Consider the following 26,804-nt stretch of genomic DNA (forward strand, 5'->3'; position numbering starts at 1 on the left):
GCCAACTGCGATCATTCACACAAGCATGACAAAGAAAAATAAGGAGTAAGAACTGAGACATAGCCAAGATCCAAGAAATCCATCAAGTACTAATGTTGCATGGCAGTGTGAATCACAATTCTGACCAGTTTTGTTTTGGTTCCCTAAATTTACTTATGTTTCTCAAAGAGCTCTGAAACACAAGGCTGAGCTAGACAGAGATGAATCTACTCTGTGCAGTTTTTTTCAAATGCAAAGACTACCCTACTTTGCAACATAATATCCAATTTTTCATCTTTGAAGTGTTTTCAGACCATTTGCTTTTAGTCCTAAAAAGACAGGCATTATGGGAGTCAGAGCAGACAAAGAGAGGTTGACAGACTTGCTTCAGGCCACAGAGAGAGCTGGTATCAGAGCTAAAACCTGCTTGGTCATTCCTGGCAAAGGGTTTGAAAGCTTGTACTGAACATTTGATTCCCAGTTACCTCAGTGTTATGGCTTCCCAAGAGAAGCCAACATCTCCTTCTTTCTTAACAGAGTAATGTCTATATTTTGTTGCTCCAGCTTTACTCTGCCAACATTAATGCAAGTTCCAGCTCTGTGGGGGGAGAATGTGAGGTGTTTGTCAGGCGATGGCGTAGCGTTACTAATATTGATGTCTCCACACAAATGATAATTCAACAATTCCATGTTTGCATTATCTGATGGCGACAAAACTTTCAGAATCCATGGTAAGAGGATAATTAGGACTCTTGCTAATAATTCTGTGCACTTTTCATTTTTTTTCCTTCTCAATGAAATGAGATTCACATGGATTAATTACTACCTGCTATAAATAAACCCTGCGAATGGCAATCTACATCGCAGAGGCAGAGGGTAGCTGTCTTTTAATATATCACAGCTTTCCACGCACCTGTTTGCCCTATGCTGTTGCCATGGGAACTGCACTTTATAAGAGAAGCTCTGCATAATTAGCATGGATTGAGGTCTATATCAATCAGAATAATTTGGAGGAGCAAGAAGAGCCCGAAGGAGAAGGCAAAGCTACTTGTCTCTGTAGGGAAGGTATCAGACCTCTGCTGCGTGGTAAATAGTGAGGCAGCTACTGGAAGAATTCAGCAGAATTAGCAAATTGAAGGGAACCAAATTATACAAAAGACAGAAAACTTAGTCCCCTTGGTTTTCCTTATGAAACACTATTAGGATAGGCTTTGAAAAATTAATAAAGACAAAAAAACCCCAATGTTTGTGTAATTAAGTTGAAGGTTTTGTCACCAGCTAAGAAGTTTCATAGGCTGCACTAATGCCATCAGTCTGGGAGTCTAGTAATGATGCACAGCATTGCTGGCAACAATGGCAACAGCTTTACCTTTTGGACCATCTTCCAACTATATAGATAATAAAAACTAATTCTGTGAAATAGATGACAGAAGGATAGTAACTTATACATTCCCAGAGATCAGTTTCATAAGCCCTTCTACCTAGGGTCTGCCTAAAGCTGCAAGACACACAGCAAACCTGCAGATACAGTTATCCAGTCAGTGCCTCATCATAACCACAATGCATCAGATTAAGGACAGAACAGCAGCTTTAAATTTTTTCCTCTTTTTTTCAGCTGGTGTCAGAAACATCACTTTAAAGAAAAAGGCTTAATAGTTTTGCAAAATGCCTGAAATGGAAAAGTTGTTATTACAAAAAATGTTGGAAGAACTTTGTGTGTGTGTGTAAGTGACTGAGTAAATCTTCTGCTAATATTGGCTTGGCTGTGAATCTCAGCTGGGTATAATACAGTGTTTCTGGAGTGACTGCAGTATGGGAGCCATCTTAGACTGTTTGTGCATGCCAAGTAATACCTTTATATTCTTTAGGGGTCCACTTTGAATGCAGATGTCAGCATAACATTGTATCTCTGTGTTGGTAATCAACGTTGATAATATCATCCATCAAAACATCTCAGAAGGAAAAGATAATAAAACTGGGAAGTCTCTTCGGCATTAGTAATGTCAGGGAATGGTTTCTAATACAATGGAATAGTAGAGGTTATCTTACCAAAGGACTTCTGGTAAAACAGTAATGTAATGGGGTGTAGTAGGTGTCTTGTGTTTACTTGAAGGTGCAGTTACTGAAATCATCCGCTTTTGGAGAATTTGTAGACAAGTTACAGGTCTTGGATGATACTGCAGTGGCCTATGCTACTTTGTTTAACTTATGTAAGAAGATCATGATAATCTTCTGTAGGGGGCAGATTGTGAGAGGGGAAAAAAGGGGAATTAAAATCACGAATTGCTTTAGTTCATTTCCATGGTATTTTAGTCTGTGTTCTGGAATCCTTCCTTATCCCTGGGGTTTTACTGATTTAAAAGCTGCTTGTAACATGGAGTGCTGCACAAGAATATGTACTGGAAAAAACTCCTCTGCTGCATGTAAGCAACAAATCTGGATGAGAAGGTGAGGGGGTCCTTTACCTCTGCTGACCCTTGGTACTGGATGGAGAGCCTTCCACCTGTGCTGTAACTATTATCTGGTGGAGGGACACTTCATGGGCATCAGATTTGGATGCAACTACCACAGAACGTTGAAAAAAATGTATCTTACAGATGTTTCTGTGGAAAGACAGGGAAGAGACTTGAATCCTGGCCCTCTTTACTGAGGGACCCTCCAGTTTCAGAGCTGTGCTGCTGAACTTGCCACTCTTTCCTTCTGCTCAAACCCTTTCCCACATGGCATTGCAGCTCTGCAAGTCAAACCAGTGCATGCCTTCCCTCAAAAAGGGTGTTGGAGTGCTCATTTTGGAAAACCAGTTTTGAATGCCTTCTCCCTAAAAAGGGACCCAAGGAAGAGGAGCCACGGGTGTGGACTCCTGTAGCTGCTCTCACTCCAGTTTGGGTTTCCATCAGGCCAGAACTGGGTGCCACAGGTGCCCTGGGCAGGCTTGGAAGAACATGTTAAGGCACGTGACAGCTTTCATTTAAAAAAGGAAGTGCTAAAGGAGTTTAAACGCTTCCAGAGAAAGGTTGCAATTGTGTGAAATCTCTTGGGTTATAACTTTGAAAGGAGGCATCTGCATTCAGGAGAAAAATCCTGTGTTTTAGGAGCAAATCTAGCTTTAAGTCACTATTTCAAGTTAAGCATTATAGCTCTGAGAGTAATGATCCAACCTAAGTGCTTCCATAAATTCAATTCATTAAAATAATATTTCTTCCAGCCCCCAAAGTGTCAGATCTCATAAACTACCCATTTGAAGTTGTTAGATAAGTTTGGGGGGTTTATTGTTTTTCAAGAGAAAAATGTTGCCTCGAGACTAGGAATGTGTTTGGTACAATTTAGTCAATTTTAGAAGTGTTCTCATTGGAGTTATTCCTCGCTTTATTTGGTATAAAGGAGAGGAGAACTGGCTCCTTAGCTCTAGTGCTGCAAATCCATTTATATCTGTACAGTAATAATTTACAGAAAAAGAGAAAAACTTAGAAATGCTTAAATAATGGGGGAACAAGTTTGGAAGGTTATCTTTGTACCTCATTACGATTGAAGAATGGCGTAGATGAGCAGCTATAAAAAATTCTTAGCCTATGTCAAATTACTCTGTGATCTAGTAAAAGAGCAAGTTAGATTTTTCTGAATGTCTGTTTCCTTCTTTTTCTTTTTTTTAAATCAAAAGTTCTAAGTTTTGTCCTGTCTATTAAAAATATATTATCACCTGTTTACATATGCACCATATACACATCTAAGAGAAGAAGATGAATAAAAAAACCTCCTGGTATAAAGCCTTGAACAACTTGATGGAAACATTTTTTAAGTAGATGTTTTTAGTGTATAATATTTATATGCTAACTCTTAAATATGTTAGATATGTTTAATGTTTATAAAAGGAGCTGGATTGTGACAGCAGGGAAGCAACTGCTGTTGGTTTGAATTATTTAATACAGAAAAAACCCATAGATTCCCTGGCTGCAGCAACATTGCTGGCACTTTAAAGGTAATTGCTGAGATATCATTCGCCTTGGAGATGAAATAAGAGTTTGGTCCCCAACCCCCATCTTGCACCCATATCTCAGTCTAGTGTTATTGGAAAGGGATTGCTATTATGCAAAAAAAAATGGAGTGAAAGCACTGATTCATTTCCTGTGTGCCTTCAAAAGCCTCATTCACTAGACAGACTTCAATCACTGTCAATACCTGTCCTTTTGAGGTGAAATGAAAGCCTTGTATGTGCATTTTCCCTTTGCCAAGCCAGCCAGTATATTTGCCAAAACAATATGATCATATTCTAGGTTTAATTTCAAAGTGTCTTGCTGAAAATAGAGACTGTAAGAAAATTGTTCTACCTGGGAAGTTAGAGCTCCTCTTTGAAAGGTGCTACAGCCTTCCAAGGTAGGAAAAAGGAACCAAAGATGTCCTGAGATATCTTCTAGTCTGTGATAACAGCAGCAATGGGTTGGTACTTTTTGTAATTTAGAACATTTCTGGAAATTCAGAAAGCATTATCCTCTCATTGAACACTGAACAATGTTTAATGAACACCCAGTGGTGAGGCAGGCACAGCTTCAGGAAGGATTTTTAATGGATTGAGGATCAGCATAATGTATTTGGAGTTCTGATATTACTTGGAGATTTTTTGGTCTCATTGGACCTAAGAGAATAAGTTCATTTTGGAAGTATAGTTTATTTCATTGTTGCTGTTGATTTTTATTTGAATTTCAATACCTGAGACCTGCTTAGATCTGAGGAGAACACAGGAACAGCGGTTGCAAGTGTGCTTTTATTCCTCTTGCCCCCCTTCTTTTACTTGCCTAACTTGTCTCCAGTTTTATTGCTCTATTGAGTTGTTTAAAGTCCTCATTCAGGGCTGGAGAACTGAAATGGGAATGGAGAAGCTTTGAGACAGAATCAGGTCTGTAACCTTCATCTCTTTGGCAGAGCCTGTGGCATCAGTTCTAGGTCTTCATTACCTTTATTTTAGTAGTATGCTGGGTTGCTACACTGACTTTTCAGTGTAAACCTGGCACAATAGGCTTTTAGGAAACAATGTGTAACTCAGATATATAGCCACACAAGTCATATTTTAGAGTTTCACATTCTGGTGGAAAAAGGGAGTGAGAAAAGAGGCAAATCTCAAACCAAAAATACTGCTAACCTCATTCAGTGGGTACATTTGCTTCCACTGGCATATGGGGTTTGGAGGTGCTTTAGAGAGCAAAGGGATAAAAAAATTTTCCTGCATGAGACTGGTATTGAAATGTGACATATCTTTACCAGGCTTCATTGAGCCATTTAGAGATGCTTGTGCTGGGCTTGCCTCTGAGCAGAGTACTTGATGGACAGCAATGCAGTTAAAGATTTAATTAATGGTCGTGCAAGAAAAACCGATCATCCTATACTTTCCCTTTGAAACTCAGGGAGTCTTCAGAGGTCTGTAGGCAGCAGGGGCTGCTTATCTTGCTTAACTCTGTCTGCTGCCACCGACAGAGCAGCACCTTGTTTTTATAGTTACCATGGCAGGTTCTCCATTTTTGTCCCCATTTGGCTACCCATGGAAGTTATTTACAACCTCAGCAGAATGATCAAACAACACTGTGATAACTGGCCTCCATAGACACTGTCAGCTTTCCAGGTCTGTAAGACAAATGTTACTTCTGGCTCACAGCACACTGTGTGCTGTGCATTTTGATGCAGATTTTTATTACCTGGCAGGTGGCTTGGGAGTCACAAATGGGGGAAAAAAAGAGCTGAGATCAATAACTGAGAATGATCAAGTCATGTCAGAGAGGGGTCAGCAGGCAGCGGTTGTGGAAGTTGCCCCTTAACATGGCTCTCAAGGGGGTGGGGAGTGCAGGGGAGTGCCTTGATTTCTGAAAGGTATCATGCTGTGCTAAGAGTGCCTAATTATAGCTGTCACCGTGGCCAGCTAAAATAATGAAGGGCTCTGAACAGGGATGGTGAATAAGTGCATTTTGTTCTGATCCTTGGTGTGGCTGCCATCTCTCTGCCTCGCACTGGGCGATGTTGGCATGGGTGCCCTAAAGTAGCATAGGGTTGGGAGAAGCCCTGAGAGACACTCTAGTTCCATGTAACCCTTTTATTCCTGATGTGGTCTCATCCTCCCTACTCTTAAAGACCTCCACTATCAATTTCCTTTAATTCACTAACTTCTCTCTGTCAACTAGCGCTCCCTCTGTTTTATCTGTAGACATTTCAACATAGGATTAAATTTCCCAGCTCCAAAATGCAAAAGACTAAGACTTCTGGCAAAGGATATGGGCTGTTATTGTGACTTAATCCTGCTTTGCTTACTCCAGGATCAGAGAAGTCCTGCTTTCTGCAGTCAGAGCTGCAATATTTTTGTTTGATTTCAATAATTTGCTAAGACCCTTGCAATTTTTGTTCTGATTGCACTACCAGGCCTATGACAGGGAAAGGTCAGGCCAAAGTTTCAGGCAGAAGTCAGTAGTAGGTGTAGCTGCCTCCTTATTTTATCTTAGTTTTGAGTCCCCTTGGAATTATATGAGCAGCAGATTCTGCAGTTTTCTTCCAACACAATCCAGGAAGATGCCTGTAAGCGATTTCTGCATTATAGTCCCTATTTATATCTGTAATTAAAGGAATAAATATCATAGTTATATTTCAAATTTCATAATTGCCTCTTTGAAATAATAATCCTGTTCCAGGTGTTTTCTAAAATAAAACAACTAAGGAGATTAATTTAAATTAGAAAGGAAAAAATATAAACTGAAATTGAGTTTTATTTTTTTAAAAAAAAATCAACCTAAAATGCAAGCGCAAAAAACTCCTAACCAAAAGAAATGTGTTTTTCTTGGAGGGTACTTCATTTAGGTAATTAAATCTGTGCAGTGGGAATGAACCATTGACAGCAGTGCCCTTTATCAAATGACATTTGGAGCACATTAATCTGCTGAATTCTGAGTCTTCACAGCAGCTTAAAACACATCTGGGGGCAAAAAGCCAGTGAATTCTTAATGGGAACGAATAGTTTTTTGGTATGTAGTACAGATGCTCTAGGCTTTCTCACTGGGAAGATTTAGTAATGTTGAGAAACCCAAGCTGTATACATGTAAATTCATAAGCAATCACAAGTTTATGGTGTGTGCATGTTGGTGTTCAGAAGGAAGATAAGTTTTTCATCCAACAGAAAATGAGAGAACCGATGAAGGGAACAGCCTTATCTCAACCACTGCTTTCTTTTCTCTCTCTAATATTTCTTCCAGCACCTTTTGTACTGTCTGTGACTACTGCAAATCCTATTTTCTTCCTGAGACAGAGTTGCAGGGGGAAACTGTTTGATGTTGGTGTGTGGAAAGGAGCTCTCAGAGAGCTGCCAAGCCTGGCAGGTTTTGGGAGAAGGTCATGCTCGTTAAAGCTCAAAGTCTAAAGTTGAATTCTGCAGCAGTGCCTCTTCTCGTCTTCAGCTTTAGGCAGCCTTCCAAAATGATCACTGGAACAGAGCTCACGAAAACAAATATGTCCTGAAAGGAAATTATTAAGGCCACAACTCACTTCTGGAGTTTCTCAAAGTGTCTCTCTTGCTGTTATTCTTGTAAGGTTGCTGCTCCTGTCAGAATTTACATCAACAGGATATGGCAGCACCCACCATCATGCAGGACCCACTGAGCTATTTAAGTTTTCAAAGTATTAATGGTGTTTCTTTTTCCACAAGTTTTAATTCATTCACACAGCCCTACTGGGATATGAAGAGTCCTAGATGAGCCTTCAGGTCTAACTGTTTGTACAGGTGAAAGGATGAAAATTTTCACCTTTGAATTTGTGTGTAGCTGCTGAAACTGGCCTGGCCATCTCTTAGGAAAGCCTTCTATGGCTGGATCCTTAAAGCCTGTCTTGTTCTTAAGCAGCACAAGGAAGTGCTATAGCAGAGGTTGAAAATGAACAGGAGAGTTCACTTTAACTCTTCAGAGGCAAAATGCAGTCTTGGGGATACTGAGTGTACTTTTAGGCTTAGAGCGAGCTTACCAGGTCTGCATGTCATGCTACCCATATATGAATTCCATTTTGTGGTTGAATTTGGCACATGTCACCTCATCTCACCACCCAAACCACCTGAAATAAATGACTGTGTTTAATTGAAAAAGTTAATTTGAATTAAGTATCAGCCCTTTCAGTACTGAAATGGGACTGCAAGTTTGGCAAGGAGCTCGTGAGAGTGGGCATTGGGAAGGGATACAATGAAAATGACCAGAATTTATTCATAGAAAGAGCATGTTTCAAATGGTGAGTGGGATTACAGACTGGAAGGACAGAAACTAGGCACTTAGGATCTCTTTGAAATTACTGCTTCAAAAGGCATTTGCCTTCTAGGAAAAATATTCTTTGAACTTTGCAAAACATATGTGAATTTGTCTCTGATGTATTTTTCAAAATTGTTCTCTTTCTTTGTGTTAACAACTAAGGCTATTGCTGCTTAAGGACTTGATCCCATACAGCTTGTCTTTTTCTCTCTTCTTGATCCCTCAGTGAAGTCATAATACTGCTTTTTTGGTGATATTATGATGATTTCCATGGCAACAGACTGATGTCCAAAGTATGGGATCATGACTTTAGTGTGGGATCAAGCAAGAGGAGATAAAATCCTTATTAAAATACACTTTGTCAATAAGAGGAAAAGGAACCAATAAAAAAATCCATTAATTTTATTACGTGTTTCCTTTTCTAACTGAACATAAGTGGAAATGGAAGTACTTTTTTTAAAGATCTGTTTGGCTTTTACTCGTTTATGTAGATCAATAAAATCTTTGTTTGAAAGGAAACATGAACTAAAGATCTGCAGCTGCTATATATAAAATAACTTACCTAAAATACTGGTGGTAGTTTTTTTTTCTTGGAACAGAGGAGAGCTTTCTAATCCCAACAGCAATGGCCTTGAGAGGTTGCTTGGCAGACTCACCCTCAGCCATGCAGTGAGTGGTTCATAGGGAGAGGATAGAGAAACTTCCTGAACATGGGGTGATTGTCACTCCTGTCAACTCCTCCAACACCCTTTTCTAAACAGTTGTCACCCCAGCAAGGAAATACTGGGTTATCTGTATTTCTGTAAAGTACCTGTGGAAGGGCCAGCAGGTGGTGATGCGGGAAGGATGGCTGAATTTGGAACATGAATCCTAACCTATCCCATGCCTTTGGTTTCTGTGGAGCCATTATGAGTCAACCTGTATTATTCTGAATGTTCCTTCAGACCTTTGCCAGCGGGCTAAGATGCCAAATTCTCTATTGTCATCCCAGGGGCCTGCTTTTCCTCTGGCTTACACTGAGACATGTCAGAAGAGCTCCCCCCGAGGCCAATATGTTAGTGTAAATGAGAAGAGAATAAAGCAGTGGGTGAAGACAGTCGTGGGCTTCAAGATCTGTTCTCCCTTTGGTGCATGCTGTGATTTATGCACAGAACTCCTATTAGCAGCAGTGAGAGGAGAGATACTTACATTGCTAAACAGGATTTTTATTTTCTCAGCTGCCTGAAGCTACTCAGTATAAGCCTGTTGTGAAAGTGATTGGAGATTTAGGGGAAGGAATGTCAAAGAGAAATAAGAAAAAACAAAACTAATCCTGAACTAAGCAACTGTAAGAATTGTGGAGCTTTTGCTGGTTTGTTTTTTTTTTTTTTTTTTCTTTTTCTTGAAACCTGTAGGGGCTTTTAACAACTAAATAATTGTTCTTAATAGTCCTGATTTTTTTTTTTTTTGAGTGACTCTGGGTGAGGATTTGCACAGTCACTGATGAGTGTGGAAGTAAAAGGACAAGAAAAGTTGAAAGTTCAGAAGCTGGACTTGCTATTCTGCTCATTTCCTTCATTGCAGTTTGCGTTATAGCAGCAGACCTCTACAGAAATACAGATGATGCTTTTGGTGTTTTGCAAACTAGGTTTTGCTTTTTTTCCCCCTTTTAATAGAAATCTGATTGCCATCTTCAGAACTGTTACAATTAAGGGAAGTTTTTCCTCTCTTCTGCCTTCTCTGCAATGTCTTTTGATTTTCTAGCCTCATTAACAAAAGGCTTATTCTCTTGCCTTGAGGTGTATGCATAAGGGCAAGCTAGTCCTTGCCATTATAGGACAGAATCCACCAGTTCTGCTATTATCGAGGTCTGGGTATTGCAGCAAACTGGCAAGAGTTAATCTTTATTAAGCAAAAGCATACAGGACCCACACAGGCTCTATAGCTGCACTGTATTCTCATGCTTACCATTTCCTTTATTGATTTGCCTGTCTAAATGAGTACTTCTAAACTCTGTGGGTGTTTTCCAATTAGATAAAAGGCAATTCATGTCACCCTGCTGCAGCTCTAACAGCCATAACCAAGAGTGTGCACAGAGGACTTGTGAGCAGAACAACCCGGTTTAATCAAGGCAGCCCCCTCCAGCGCTGCCTCGTCTGTAGGACATCATTCTTTGCACTCAATGCTTCCCTTGTTGGAGCTTTGGGGCCACAATCACACTCACTGCTGAGGCTGCACTTTGTGGGACAGGTATAGGTTAGTGGAGAAGCATGAGCTTCCCTCTCTCAGGCTGATTTGGGAGAGCGTTGCAATCAGGGCATCACCTGTTCCAAATGGGAATGAAAACATCTCAGAGGATTGTGACTGCTGCTTATGAGAATGGTGCCTGCTCCTGCATTCAGGAATGCAGGATTCCTGCATTCGCCACTCCTGAGAGGTGAATCTGATAAACCTCCTAAAAGTCAGAACCGAGAAGACATTTGCTGGAGAATCACAGGCTCTGTCTTTTGTGGGATAATCATGTTTTATTGCATGTCCAGAGAGTTCTCACTTTCCCCTTCCTGAGAAAATGTGTAGCTGATGGACAGTCTCTGAGCATGGCTGAGGAAAACACAAAGGGAAGTGAGGGTTTCACTCTGAAATGCTATTTAGCTTAACACTCTGCCTCCTATCCTGGTTTTGACTCTTTGCATTTCTCCTTGCTGCTGCCTTTCACACTCTGCCTTACACTCTCTCAGCAAACCAACCAGCTGAAAGAATTTGGGCAGATGCTTCCCTTCACACATTGAACAGGGTTCCTCTGCTTCTTGCTTTGCTATCCAGCACCATGTCCCCACACACTCTGATTTCTCTAGTGACACATCCCATGGGGCCTCCATGGAAACCTTACAGCTCTGAGCCTGTTTGTCACAAATAAAATTTGCCTGTTTTATGTAGAGCCAGTGGAGTCAATCTCTAATACTTGAAGTGAGCAAAAAGCTGTTCCTAATGCATCAGCTAGAGCTCCGTGAGGGATGCGTAAGGCATTTCTGGCCCTATGTAGTTGTTAGTAAGAGAAAGAGAGAAATGTGGCTGAGTACACAGAATTTACTTTGTATTGTTTTCTACTGGTAGAAGTCTCGGAACAAATGATGGCTACATACAACCTCAAAATCACTAAATGGCTCTGAGCTAAGGAGGATGGGTTTCTCATTTTGTAATCCATGGTCTCATTCACTGTCTGATAGATAAGGTTTATTCATAGTGTCCTGCAGCAACAACAGAACTTTCAGCTTAAAATGTAGAGTGCAGTAGTGGCAAAATATAAATTCGGGTGAGATCACTCTATACAGAGTGAACTGAAACTGTGTATATATCACAGAACTGAAATTTCTTTTCTTGTGTAAGGTCTAATCCATAAACATTTCGGTATCAGATATTTTTGTCTGAAGGAACCAGTCCGTCTAAGTGCCCCTTGAGCAGCAATGCTGCTATAGACCCCAAACTGGGATTCAGTCTTGTGGAGCACCAGGTAGTCAAGGAGTACTATTCAGTTGCAATTCCTGAAACATAACCAAAGTTGCAATGAGCAGTATTTTATTTACCATCACTATATTTTGTTACCAAAGTTAATAATGTATTATTTTACTTTTTATTAAGAGGAGAGAAAAGAATATCCTGTTAACATCTGATACAAAGGCTAAGATAATGCTCTTTGTTGTTGTTTTTGTGGAGGTTTTTTTGTTTGCTTTTGAGAAAGGGCAAGAGAGTGAATGGCGTTTGGTTATGGTCCAAGACTTTAGGTAAGGATCTCGTATTAATGCTTGTGTGTTGCCTTTGCAGAGCAGCCAGAGGAAGGATGGCGTGTTTCCAGAAGTTCTGGGGGTGATTTTGAGCAGGTTCTTCTAATTTTTTTTTTCCTGGGCTTGGAACAAAATAGGTGATTCATCTTGATTCAGAAATTACTTTTTTTTTTTTTTCCTTCTGTGACAGCATGAAGCATCAAGGGATGATCTGAAGGATGCTTGGAACTAGGATGCCTGTAAGAGATGACTGGGACTCTCTGAGGTTTGGAGCTCTGGTACTTTCTGGCTTGAGGCAATGTGCACAGAGCCAAGAAACTTGCCAATGAACTATGTAACTCACCAAAACCTGTTGCTGGGCTCCACTGAATTCACTAGAGGCAGACTGCATCACTTTCACTGTGTAAAGAAATGGATCTCTGTAAAGATAATAAACTTCCTCTGGGTAGTGCTTTGTTCAGTGTGTGTAGAAAGTGCTCTCAGCAGTGGTTCTCCTCCCAGTGACACCAGTGTCAGCCAGGCTGAACGTTGCATCAGCTCCTCAACCTGGCCCCCTGCAGCCCTTTTCAAAGTTCATTAACTGGCTACTTTTAAAAGTCTAATTACTTCTGCCCTTATTTGCAAGACTACTTGAATCCTTCCAACCTGTACAACACCCTTTAGGTGGGAAGTTTGCAGGCCACAGCATTCATTCTTCAGAAACAGCGCATTTTTTGGAGAAAATGGTGTTGAGATCTGGCTGGTAAACCTCGTCAGGAGCATTAAAGTATGATCCCATTGAGAAAATACACAATGATTTGTAATTCCTTCCCCCACTGCTGCAACAACCCCTGGCTAACCTGCAGCTTTGCATATCCAGTGTGCTAATGCACCTGATTTCTGTGACACAAAATGTGGCTCAGCTCCACTTGACCCCCTTCTGGGATGTCACTGGCCACATTAATTCATGTCTGTCTTCTTCTAGCCTGCTCATTTTTCCATTAAACTTGTAGGAACTCAATTATATTGGAGGCTTATGTCCTTGTCTTTTAAATGTGGATGAAATTAGACATTGAGCTCTGAAGATGAGGGAGGACCTGCTAATTTACACATTTACTGGACAGAGCATGGGTGTGTAAGCATCCTATTATTAGAGTGTTATGCTAAACACATATGCTAAACTGTCTGGAAAGTTTACAGGATGACTCTACTTATATTAAACAACGTCATACAAAATTACGCTTGTCTACAAAAATAATTATAAAAATATTCCAGTGAGGAAAAATAAGGAAAGCTCCCCCCCAAACAATCATGGTAAATGTAACTTTTCATGTCTCATTGGAACATAAGCAAAGAAGCAGAGACTAAACACTGAAAGGTAAAATGAGTAATGTATTACTTATTTCTTGTACTGAGAGACTGAGAAAAATGTGAAAAAGAGTATGCTAAAAGTCTAAGAGATAAGTTGAAAATACTTTGATGGTAGTTTGCATTTATTTCTTTTCAAAAATTAATGCAGTTTTTTTTTTTCTTCAAAATGTGTATTTGAATGCCTCCAGCACACTTACAAGTATGCTGAAGGACTTTATTAATTTTTAGAATTCTTTAACCTTGCTTTACATCATCTGAGAGATGTAAGTTTACTCAGGAATGTGAAATCACTGAACAAGAGCTCCAACATAGGGCAAGATGAATAAAATTAAGGTTGCCATGGGTACTTTGCTTTTGATTTTTTTTTCACTTTAGACTTTAAAGTCTAAACATAAAAATCCCAGTAATTTTTGGCTTTTGTCGTTTAGCACTGAACACACACATAAATTAACAATTTACTCGTGGCTGCAAGTGTAGCTATTACTGTCTAATGTATAATTCCCTGTACACCGACAAGCTTTGTTTTTTCCCTTGTTCTGTAAGTTTTTAATTGCCTAGTGTTTTGCAGTATGACATACAGAGCAGGTGTTCAGAAATCACAAGAAATTTAAAAAAAAAAAAGACAAGAAACAGGTTATTTTTTGACTAAGAAATTTCCTCTGGCATTTGGAAGAATGGAAGAAGTATAAATGAAGATCAGGGCTTTTATTGATACTAGTGTAGGCCATAAAAAAAAAAAAAGTGAGAAGTAGACTGTGTATAAAGATATGTAAATGACATGGATTTAGGGAATATCAAATTGCAGAGCATTTCCTCTCCTTTATGCAAACTCATGAATACAATCTGTTGCTATGAGATTAAGCGATTCGAGACTGAAAGTTTCATAAAAAGTTTTTTGATGTTCACACAGAACCTGTAGAGGTGTGCAGATGATGTGGTAGTTGCTGCATTGAAATACAGAAAGATGAAATAATCCCAAGAGGCCTGAACTTGCCTCCTGTATTGCTTGATGCAGGGATGACAGGCTTGAAGGCTGGGGCTTTTGAAGTCCGCTTTTTGTACCCCTTCAAGCTTAAAGTATTGGGGTGATGATCTCATCTCCTGTTGGATAGGCACGAGGTGAGACCCAGCACATGCTGACCCTCTGGCTGCAAAACTCTTTACCAAATAGCTCCTGTACAGCCTCTATAGACAGAGCCAGGCAATTACTGAAGCAGCTGCTTCTGTCCTTAGGAACAGCAGAGCTGTTGGAGGAGTCTTTCCCCGTTTTGGGGAGAATTTTCCAGCCTGGTTTGGGTTATGCCAGTCCCAAGCAAGTCCAGTGGTTCAGAAGTACTCTGGACATTTGCAGGAGCCCCAGTCACTGCTGCACAGGCACAGTCCTGGCCTTGCTCAAGGTTTCTCTTTAGGTTAACAGGAGTTCTGGAAGTCAGGGTGTGCCTGTTGGCATCCCTGCTCCCCATGGCAGTGCTGGTTTGTTCCCCAGATTTTGGAGATTTAAGGAACCTAAAAGATCATCTTGTCCATCTGCTTGGCTGGCAGGGGATTGTTCCCCACAATGTATTTTCAAGTGTTTTGTCTCACTTAATTGATCCAAGTGGTGGGGCTTTTGCTACTTGTCTTGGGAGATGTGTTTCAAAATATAATAGACTTGCTTGTTGAAAAATATTTCCTGATATGCAGCCTACACTTTTGCTGTTTAATTGCTACTGCCACTTTGCAATTGCCAGTGCTAATTACCATTGCCATTTTAATTTTTAAAACAATGCAGTGAGTTGTGAGGTAAGCTGGCATTTTAGGATTCTGATAAATTTAACTGGATGAATACTCATCCAGTGGGAAATTCTCCAGTAAAATGTAGCATTCAATTATAAATCAAAGTAAACCATTGAGATGCAAAAATTTCTTCCGAAATGAGAGGTTCTGGGGGAAAAAAACCCACCCCAAACACTTAAAAATGAAATGTTTAAAGTTTGACATTATTTTAAAAAATTGAATCTAACTTTGAAAAACATTTTGCATCTTAGTTACCTATCTTTCCATATTAACCTTTTTTCTTTTTCCCAATGGCTGATATTTTTAGAATAATGGAAAAATCTTTTCTGGCTGACGTGTCTGTTTACTCAGACGTGTTGATGACGTTTTATCCTTTGGAACACAGAGGTGTTTTCTCACTATCTCTGGGGCACCTGGGGAACTGGGATCCCTGCCTCTGAGAAAGTCCCCTGGAAGAATATGTTGTCATACAAGCCTACATATCTGATTCTGACTTTAGAGCAGCCCCTCTGCTGCTGTTCAGCCAAAAATCCAGTGTTCCTAAGTAACCTTCACTACTGTTTGCTAGAGGTCAAGAAGAAATTTGCCTGGAATTATCTGCAATTGCCACAGTTCCATGAAGAGCTCATTTTTTTAGCCAGTAACTTCCCATGGAAAACTATTCTGTTGGAAAAAAATTCTGAGCAGATGTTGTGAGAGTTTCTGTGCAAGTGAACAGAGAAATGATGGTTATGTTGGAGCACTGCTGGCAGGACTAAATACCTTCTGGTTACTGGAGATACATTGATATGCTATTCTGCCTCCTCTCATCTTGTGAGATGTTCTGGGGGATATCTTTTTAATGGTAATGGCCACAATTTATAAGATGTGCCTTGAAATGAAATGGGTTTTATATACTCTTTACCTGCATTATAAATGCAGCACTTGTGATATGAATTGATGAGAATTATTCTTGATAGAATTTAGCTGTTACTTCAGCTTCAGTGCATTTTAATCATGCTTCCTCTGTCAAACATAGCAAATATTTCCATTCTTCACTCAGGTAGCTTTTTCTTTTTCTCAGTGGCTCTGGGAAACCAAACAGGGAAATAGAATTATTTTCACTTTTCTGTATATTTTTGTGTTTCTTCTCTTCACCAAAAGCACTGCATTTAAAAGTCCATGTTGTTTTGGGGAAATATTACTATTACCAGGCTGGCTGATATCCTGCAATGCCTGTAAAACTGAAGTCCACAGGAGTGTTTAAGGCTGCAAGAACATTTAATAGTGGGAAGAGAACCTGATTGTATAGGATTGTAGATTTTAAGTCCATTTGTGAAAAGGGTTTGCAGTTTATAGCCAAATCAAAATAATAGTGGGTAATTTTAAGCAGTGGAGCCAGAAATCTCAGCAGGATCAGCAATGCCTAGGTTGGGGTCTGCAGGCAGTTACTCTAAATTTCTCCTCCTGATTATCTCTAATGTTCTAAAACATTAAAATGTTTTAGTCTGGGACAAGTTTTCACTGTCTCCAGCTTTTTTCTCTCCTTCCTCTCTCTTTTTTCTACTATAAACTGTTACATAACTCAGTTTTCAGAAAACTGAATGAGATAAATGAGATAAACTTGCTTTATATTACTTCTCAGTCTGGGAGAAACAAAAAACCAAACCTATCTCCCCCACAAAACCAATTAAAAAAACCTCCACCAAAATAACCGCTTGAATAACCTCCCCACCAATTTGCATTACCATAATCATCCTCTTAGTCTTTGAAAACATTCTCACTCTCAGAAAAAGAGAAAGAAGGCAGGCTGAGTGTTCATGGGTAAGAATCAGGGGGAGATCTGCAGGATATCCTGGTGAGAGGCTGTTACAGACAGCCCCACCCAGGATGAAGAGGCAGAGGAAATATTCTACAATCAGCTGGGAGAAATCTCAGAGTCATTGGTCCTTGTTCTTATGGGTACTCCAAATTCCCAGATGTCTGCTGGAAATAGAGCAGAGAGAAAACAGTCCAAGAGGTTCCTGGCACAGCTGGTAAGGGAGGCAGCTAGTGAAGGTGTGCTGCTGGACATGTGTGTGAGCAGAGAAGGACTTGTGGGTGATGTGATGGTAGTAGAAAGCCATATTTGGCACAGTGATCATGACAGAATTTTTTATTTCTTGGAGAAGTAAGGAGGGGGATAAGCAAAGCTGAAACCTTTGACCTCCAGAGAGCAGACTTTGGCCTGCTTAGTGTGAAAAATGAGGTTCACATAATTTTTATAGAATTTAAAAGTTTAATAAAAAAGCAATTAGGAGAGAAAAATAAAGTAAAGTATACAGATACGGCCGGGTGTCTCTGCATTCATCTAAGAGAGCACACCTTACTAACAAAGGATTGTCCCTTAAAAACAGAATCCTACTACATATCCATAAATTCTCATACATATTCATACATTCTTCTTAGGATCTTTGGTGTTCTTCTGTTTAGTTTTCTCTTGCCCCCTTCCCAATAGATCAATCTTCTTGGCGCCATTGAGATTTACATTCTCTGATACCAGGAACACAATAAATTCCTCCCCCAGAGCTCTGGTCACTGCTGTCTTCATCTGGATAAGATAGTTTACAAATGCAGGAGTTCTCTAGCTATTTTTTCCTCTGTCTTTAGGTTATACAAACAAAGACAGTTTTTATTTTAATACTATGCTATAACCTAACATATATGTATTATACTACTATTTCTAAATTTCATCAATAACAGAAATAAAGAAAACTATATTAATACAACAAAATTTCTCATTCTTATACACATAACATTCATCTTAATATTTGCGAAAAGCCAATAACATAAAATGTATCTATAACATTAGAAAACTGATTGACAGAGTCCCCTGGGAGATAGTGCTGAAGGGCAAAGGAGCCCAGGTAGGAAATGTTAAAGAGGCAGGAGCAGGGAGCCCTACTTGCCAAAAGACAAGCCAGTGGGGAACAAGACCATCCTGGTTGAATAGAGAGCTTTGTCTGGAACTTGAGGGGGGGGAAATAACAGAGTTTACAACCTCTGGAAGAAGGGGCAGGCTGCTCAGGAGAGCTACAAGGCTATTGTGACGTTATGCAGGGAGAAAATTAGAGGGACCAAAGCCAAACTAGAATTTAATCTGGCTACTGATGTAGAAGACAATAAGAAATGTTTCTATAATTAGATTAGCAACAAAAGAAGGGCTAGGGAGAATCTTCATCCTTTATTGGATGTAAGGCACACACAGTGACAAAGGCTTAGGAAAAGGCTCAGGTATTTAATGCCTTCTTTGCCACAGTCTTTAATATCCATACCAGTTGTTTTCTGGACATCCAATCCTCAGAGCTAGCAGACAGGGACAGGGCACAGAATGAAGTTCTCATAATCCAAAGGGAAATGGTCAGTAACCTGCCACAGGCCCTAGGCACACACAAGTCTGTGGGGCAGGATGGGATCCAATGACAGGTACAGAAGGAATTGTCAGAAGTGTTCACTGAGACAGTCTCCTTTATTTATCAGCAGTCCTGGCTAACCAGGGAGGTCACAGTTGAATGGAACTTAGCAAATGTGATGTCTACCTACAAGAAGGGCTGGAAGGAGAACTGAAAGAACTACAGACTTATCAGCCCAATCTCATTTCTGGGGAAGGTTATGGAGCAGATCACCTTGAGTGGCATCACAAGACATGTGCTGGACAACCAGGGGCTCAGGGCCAGACAGCAAATGGGTTTATGAAAGCCAAGTCCTGCTTGACCAAAAAATCCAGCTGATAGTCTATCACAAATGATGTTTACTAGTTTAGTTTTGGGGCCAGATCTGGACAAGGGAATCAGCTGCATTCTCAGTAAGTTCACAGTCAAGACCAAGCTGGGCAGGAGTGCTAATCTGCTGGAGGACAGGAAGGCTCTGTGGAGGAATCTGGACAGTCTGGATCAATGGGACAGGGCCCATTTTATGAGGATCAGCATGATCAAGTGCCAGGTTCTGCACAGGGGTCACAACAATCCAATGCGGTGCTACAAGCTGGGGGAAAAGCGGCTGGAAAGGACCTGGGGGTGCTGTTTGACAGATGTCTGGACATGAGCCAGCTGTGCCCAGGTGGCCAAAAAGGCCAATGGCATCCTGCCCTGTATCAGCAATAGTGTGGCCAGCAGGACCAGGGCAGTGATAGACCCCCTGTACTTGGCACTGGTGAGGCCACACCTCAAATCCCATGTTCAGTTTTGGCCCCCTCTCTACAGGAGAGACATTGAAGTGCTGGAGCCTGTCCAGAGAAGGGCAAAGGAGCTGATGAAGGGTCTGGAGCACAAGGCTGATGAGACTGGGGGACTTTAGCCTGAGAAAAGTGGGCTCAGGGGAGATCTCATTGTTCCCTACAACTCCCTGAAAGGAAGCTGCTGCCAGGTGGGTGTTGGCTGGTCTTTCCATGTAACAAGCAATGGGACAAGAGGAAATGGCCTCATGTTGCACCAGGGGAAGTTTAGATTTGATATGAGGAAAAAATCTCTTCGTGGAAAGAGTTCCCAAGACTTGGAACAGGCTGCCTATGGAAGTGGTTGAGTCACGATCCCTGGAGGTATTTAAAGGATGTGTGGATGTGGCACTGTGGGACGTGGTTTAGTGGCACACTTGGCAAAGTATGATTTATGGTTTGACTTGATTATCTAAAATGTCTTCTCTAACCTAAATGATTCCATGATCTTACTGTATTTTATATCATTTCCTTTGGGTGTCTCTTGTCTTCTATGAATAACTAACCATGGACTTGAACTCATCTGAATTTTAGGCAACGTTATATTATTTTTGATATCAAATGGAGATTTGAAGCCATTGAAGAGACTTTGCATTTGCTGGCATATGTACACTAAACAAGTCAAAATAGGCCTTGTCATGTAAAAATTCTTTGGAGGATTATTCCATATAGTTGAAATTTACAAATCATTAATAATGATAGGCTTGAAGCATCAATTTGAAGAAATTTCTTCATGCAGTTTTACTATTCGTCTGGAAGATACTTTATGTATATATTCTTTGGTGCATGGGCTCCCTCTGGAGCTTTATCTTATTAAAAAACACCCAAACCTTAAAGCACTTTTAAAGGCTTTAATCAAAACCATGAGGCAAACAAAAGACATAAATGCATTTTTTCTGTTGCTGCAGCATTCAGTATGAATCTTTCCTTCATATATGTTTGATATGCCTGGAATTTCACCATATTATGCCAGTTTGGGAAAGCAGCCATTAGAATTAATGTCTAGTTGGACATTAAAAGAGCCTTGTATGAAAGCTATGCCACACAGCACACAAATAATTAATTACAGTGTTCTGAAGATGCAAAGTGCCGTGTAAATCCCAGGCATTCATCACACCATTGAGAGTCTGATGGCTAATAACAGATTTGATTTTGCTTGCAATCATTGATCAACAAAGGAAATTTTGTTACTCTGAATATTTTCACTATTTTCTATACATGTTTTAATAAAATGTGAGCACATACAGGGGAGAAACACTTAATTTATTAAAATTTGACACAGGAAATATTGGTGCAGACACTTTCCATGTTTTTCTCTGAGAAAATTTAGGTAAACTTGGACAGAATTGCATGTCTCAAATCTATTTAATGATTCTGATATGTTTACCAGCTTCTCTTTATTAAGAACTAAGTAAGCAATAAGTTCTGTGTTGGTTTTATGAGAGGGAAAGGCAGTAAAAGTAATATTTCCTTGAATTGTGTTATTACTATTTGAAGAATATACAAATAATGCTATTCTATAGTGTTATAGGAATAGTATTACTTCTTTTTATTTTCATAAAATGGGAAGTTACTGTGTGTTAACCAAGTGCATTTCCTTTTTGGGATTTTGATTGATATCAGTAGACAAATATAGGTTATATAATTTTTATCTCTGTTCTGTCTGAGCCAAACTACTGTTTTGTCCATCAAGGCACTCTATGAGCAAGGCAATTCTGACCACTACTGTTCTCACAAAAGAGACTTTAAATGTCTTATTGGACCTGGAGGGATTTCTATTCCATGGAGGCCTGACTGAATTTCGGTTTCTTTTTTTTTTTTTGGAAGGTATTTCAGTGTTTTCTTGGCTTGACTTTTTTTTTTTTTTTTTTTCCTCCCCATAACATGAATAGCACCTTGTAACATTAGTTTACAGACAGTGATGTGATGGAGGTATTTCTTCCTGTAATGAGTTTGTGACTCTCCCTGTAAAGACATTCTGTACCAAGTGATTATTTTCCTTTGGTGCTCCGGGAAGTCAAGATATCCAGCTCTGAAAACAAAAACTACCCGTTTTTCCTGAAGGAAACGCAAGAAAACCCTAAACCAGACAAAATTCTTTTTCAGAAGCAGAAGATCTTTTGTCCTCTATGAGTGGCCCACAGAGTCACCTCTGTTCTGTCCATGAGGATCTCTCATCCTGGTGTGCTGTTCAGGTCCCCTTCACATCTTATTATATGGTCTGTTTTTCTCTTGAAGCCTGGCTGACATTTTTGAGGCTAGTCCTACAGATCAGTTTCTTTGTAGCAGTGGCTGTCTGCTCCAAGAGTATACTCCATTACACTAATGTTTATCTTCCTTGTTTGTGTGTTTTATTTTTGCAGATACTCTTTCCTTGTTAGGAAAAGCTAATGATGGTTATGATAATCTTGCTGTTTATTTCATTAGCTGATGCAAGGCTAACAATATATGGGCTATAAAAAATAATAGAGCCATTATCCTTGAGACTATTATAGGGTACATGGCTTCTTCACTTAATAACTCACATTTTTTAAATTCAATTTTCCAGTTAAACATACCACTTTAATTTTTAACATTTAGTGGCTTTTGAAATTTTTAATTTCTCTTCACTGCCTCATAATTAAGCTCACAGTGCAGACTGTGTTACTTAAAGAGTGCTAATGAGCAGGACATCGCACAAGTTGTTTCAAATGCCCTTTAAAGGACACATATTGAACTTACCGTGGTTAAAAAACACCAAACCAGAACAAGTCAGGGAAGCAGTAAGGCCCAATGAGGAAAATCACTGTACTGAGTGTTGTGACTATGGTCCTACCTCATGAACTAAGTTTGTTGAGACTCATAACTGAGTTTTCTGTCAGGCTGAAACTCAGTCACCTTTGAGGCATGGTGCATACAGACATTTCTGCATCAGGTTTCCTTTCCTAGGTGCTGTCACTTTTCTCACTTGTTGGCAAATGGTGAAAGGGGCTTCAGCCTGGCAGCTACCATGTGGCCAAGGTGCCACAAGGCTGAGGCTTTGGATATAAGTGCAAAACATCTTCCCTAGGCAAGCACAGAGGAGTGGCAGAAGTTGGATGGGAGTAGAGGTTCAAGGGTAAAAGGGGCAGGTACAAGATCAGTGATACTAGCAAATGAAACTCATGGAAATCTAGCCAGTTTCCATAAATTGGAAAAGGTCTCATTTTACCTTCATGACAGACCCAACATTTCTTTGCTGCACATCCTGAGATTTTCCCATCTTTGTTTGCAGAGTGAATCCTGGGTATGTTATGAGCAGGTTCACAAGGCTCACTGTGATGCTACTCTGCTAATGGGGACTCTTTTCCTTACTCTGCTGGATCTGTGGCTGATGCTGTACAAAGCTGGCAGTAGAGCTCAGCCGGTTGTGCAGGAATGGGAAATAATATTCTGTGATTGATCTGAAAGGCAAGGGAGGAGTAAATGCAATTGTGTGGGCTCAGCTGTTTACTATTTGCAGTGTAAGACTGCAATCAGGAGATTTTTTGAAACACCAACTTCTTAAGCAAACCTGGTGAGTTGAGTGTACGATGTCAGCTCAGGCTGTAATCCCTCACTTTTTTGTGTTTTGGTTAAATACAGATAGTGCTTTTATTTGGTTCCCTAAACCCCCACTGAAAACTAACTGAAAGTTGTTCAATCGTGCTGCATCTGCTACTACCTTTTTCTTTCTCTCACAATTAACGTGTGACTTGACTGATGTTAAGATTATTTGATGAAGAGATCAAAGTTTCATGAGACTAGGTGACTGGTCACTGTAGATGAATACCCTTTACATGCCTCATGATGGGAAGAGTGTTGTAAAATCTATAGAGAGCACAGAAATGTGGAAAGCATTGGGTCAAAACTTTCATGAAACAAGGCTTCCTAGATTTTCCTGCCAATGGTGATGTTTGCTTTTCATTTTAAATGCACCGAGTTTGTGATGGCAGAATGGGAGTTATTCTGATCACTTGTTTTATGTGAGGAAACTTTCCATACAAATGATGCATGAACAGATTTATAGTCCCATTTGAGGTAAGTCTGAGGCTCTTGAAAGCCCTTTTCAGCCAAAAAACTTGGTGATTCATAGTAGTTTGACAGCACACCAAACTTTCCGATGTAGGAGAACATAAAATGTTAAAATTCCTGTTCTTGTTATTCCTGTTCTTGTTATGATTGGCCAGCCTGGGTCTCCTGTGAGGAAGGTCTACTTCACATTACAACAAAATAAAATTTCAAAGTTATTTGAGGATGGAAAAGTGTTTTTTTTTTCTTTTTAATTAACTATAACATTGTTTTTACACCTAAAGATTACTCATTTCCTTTTTTATGCTTTCTACAGTTAATGTTCAGAGGAGGCCTTATGAACCAGCAGTTTTTATTCCTTAGTTTATATTCCCGAGAGATGCATCTCACAGAAACTTTCTAAGAAAACACCAGAGAAATCAGAGTTTTTGAAGGTCTTATAGCCACTTCACTGAAGTATGTTTAATCTCTTTATTGCTGCATGGATGCAAGACTGCAAAAATTCCCACTGGTCCAAGTTTGTTCTGGGTAATATGAATGACTGCTTTTGATAGATGGGACCTGTCTTTGCTGAGACCAAGAGGCCAAGTATTTTAGATCTCAATGTGATTATGGTTCTGTCTTTCATTCCTACGTATATAAGTCTAGTCCAAAGTCCAGTGAATGAGATAAATCTTCCTTCATGCAGCACTGGAAGGAACATACAGATGGAACTACTATATGAAAGTATTTTGGTACTTTTGGCAAAACTGAAGCAGCTTTGTGGTTTCTTTGAGGAGCAGGGATAGGCTCTGTTCCCTCTGGCTTGAGGAATAAGCCTAGGGAGAGAGTGAGCAATCAGCCCCAGCTCCTGACCATGCAGAACAGCCCTGAAACAATTTGCAAAAGTGACAAAAATATACAGGGTCCCTTCTATATTCCTTTTTTTATTAATGTCAATGAGTACTTCAAAAATTGTTTTATTCATTAATATAAAAATAGATATTAAATTAAGTCACTGTTTTCCAAACAGTCCTACTGATGTATGTGGGATGCCTAGTCTGGCTGTTCTCCTTTGGAATTCTCCTGCAGCATCATGTGACTGCAATGTATGATGGTCATACTGAGTAGTGAAATTGCCCCCTGTGCAGGGTCTAAGCCCATAGGAAAAATGTTTTTTTGCAGAAATCTTGGTCTAAAAGTGAACAAGGAACTTAATTGGCATTTAGGGGTGAATGTAAGTGGTGGTTTGTATCAAAGAGCAGCCTTGATACTTTTTCCTTTTCTGTTATTATGCATATCTTCTTTGCTTTGGTGAAAAGTCCCCGCTTGATTATTTTCATGGCTGCATACCTGGGGTTGTTTTCTTATGTGTTTTTGAACCAACTCCTTTCCTCCTTCTGCACTCCAAATAATAATTTTTTGACTAATTTTCTTGTGAGTTAATATTCAGAAAATATTCTGTTTAAGCAGTTAGGCACCAATACAGAATTTGTATTATGAACAAACACCTAGTTTTGTAGGTAAAATATGGAATAGGTATGCATGTGCAGTGTGTAAATATGTGTGTCTCTGTGCATGTACATAAATTCTGTGTAAACAAATTCATATATGAATATGTGTGAGTATGTGTATATGTGAACACATAAACATGTGGGTATGGATGAGTAAGGGAGGGTTTTCTGCTGCAAGTGTGATATGTCATCTGCAATCTGTGCATCAGTTTGAAATGATCCACTTATTGTATGTTGAAAACAGAAGAGTTGTGAAACAGTGAATGTGTATAATGAGAATACAACAGAATGACTTGGAAGATCAGGTAGTTTTACAGTCAAATGTCTCAAAGTTTTAAGAGAATGTAGGAAAAAACCTCATTACAGCTGCCTGCTTTTGCAGTTGCTGTCCTGTGCAAACAGACTGCAGAGCATTTTGGAAAAGAGGCATCAGTAGCAATGGCATGTTTTCAAGAAACTACTTTAAAGCCAAAATGCATTAAAATGTAATACCATGCATTGAAATGTAACATTATGCTGTTCTAACTGTATTAAAAAGGGCTTCAGTTAGGCTCACACTGAACCAAACACTGTCTCTGTTTGCCAAGGCACAGAAACAGCAATGTAAACCAGCAACAGGATGCCTAAGGTAAGGGTTGGTTGTCTGTTCCTGGGAATAGGACATCTGAGCAATGGATGATATTGAGAAATTACTACTATTCCATCAGCCTTCACTGAATTTGTGTCCAACACACTTAGCATATGGGACAAAGGATAATATCTCTGCCTTTAACAGGGAAGAACTAAATGGAGATTTCTTGACTAATCTGATATTTTTTAAATCAAGCTGGCTTGAGAAACATCATCTAAGGCTAAAGCACTGCTGAAATGTCACAGCAAGTTACCCACAGTCAAAATACTGAGGCTCTCAGACCCAGTATTACTGAACATTTTCATCAGTCACCTGGAAGACAGGGTAGAGAGCATACTTGTTAAATGCACAGATGACAGAAATCCACAAGGGACCCCCAGAGTATTTTAAGGGAAGATGTGAATTCTAAATGACAGATTGAAGCAGTCTGAAAAAAAATAAAAAAAAGAAAAGAGGCTGCGCAATAGCAATGAGGAAAGATAGTACAGGTAGATAGGAGAAATCAATCTTGCAAATTCAGAATGGCAAAGTTCTGTGGGAAATGGGTGAAGTGGCACATGATATAGGCACAAAAACAAAAGAAAAAGAAAATATCATTCTGGGATGCATCAACATGAAACAATTCATTGCTCAGACACTGCTAAACTACTTGCCTAGAGTGGTTTTCCCAGTTTGGATGCCACAGTTCAAGGAAGATGTGGACAAACTGTAGGGAGCTCACGGAAGAGCAAACAGAAAGATCAGATTTTCAAAGACATAAATATACAAACAGGCAGCCTCTTAGCCTAGAGAAAAGGTGACAGGATCTGCTAACAGTTTTCAAATATTCAACGTAATACACAGAATGTTGTTTAAAAGGTTCAGAAAAAGAGTTGGAAGGAGCTTATCACGTAATCAGGCAATGCATTTTTGTAGCCAGTATGTGAGCAGTAGAGGCATGTACATTTAAAGTCACAAATGTGAATGGAGAACAGTTAGTTTCAAGCTTTAAAATTATTTCTTTAAATTTGGCTCACTTAAAGATAAAGCTAGGAAATTGACTTAGCTCCCTGGGTAAACTTCAGTCATCCTGATGAACATGTGCAATGATGTTTGGATAACAAAAGAGAGAGCATTACCACAGTGATGCTTAATTGAGCTAAACCCACATATAATCATTCCTATTATAGTGAAGAACTGTAGCATTTCGATGAAGTGAACCACTTACAAGATCCTGCAAGTGCTTCATTGTGTGGCTTTCTTCTCTAGCTTACACTGGTGGGGATGAGGAAATGCTCTATTGAAATCCATGGTGCT

The 26,804-nt window shown here is 39.7% G+C and overlaps 1 long non-coding RNA gene across 1 annotated transcript in view; it reads left to right on the plus strand.

The window, feature by feature from the left end:
- The window catches only part of LOC148185180 (uncharacterized), a 51,391-nt gene extending 38,894 nt beyond the window's left edge, over positions 1-12,497 (plus strand). Inside the window, exons 2-3 of the long non-coding RNA XR_015774124.1 lie at positions 12,039-12,094; positions 12,189-12,497. This is a non-coding gene — a long non-coding RNA (uncharacterized LOC148185180). The remainder of the gene's footprint in view (positions 1-12,038; positions 12,095-12,188) is intronic.
- Positions 12,498-26,804: the final 14,307 nt, after the last annotated feature.

Source organism: Pseudopodoces humilis, chromosome 1 (genome assembly GCF_049639895.1).
Source record: "Pseudopodoces humilis isolate 2021_Gansu_Grassland_sample_001 chromosome 1, ASM4963989v1, whole genome shotgun sequence".
In the NCBI taxonomy this organism is placed as follows: domain Eukaryota; kingdom Metazoa; phylum Chordata; class Aves; order Passeriformes; family Paridae; genus Pseudopodoces; species Pseudopodoces humilis.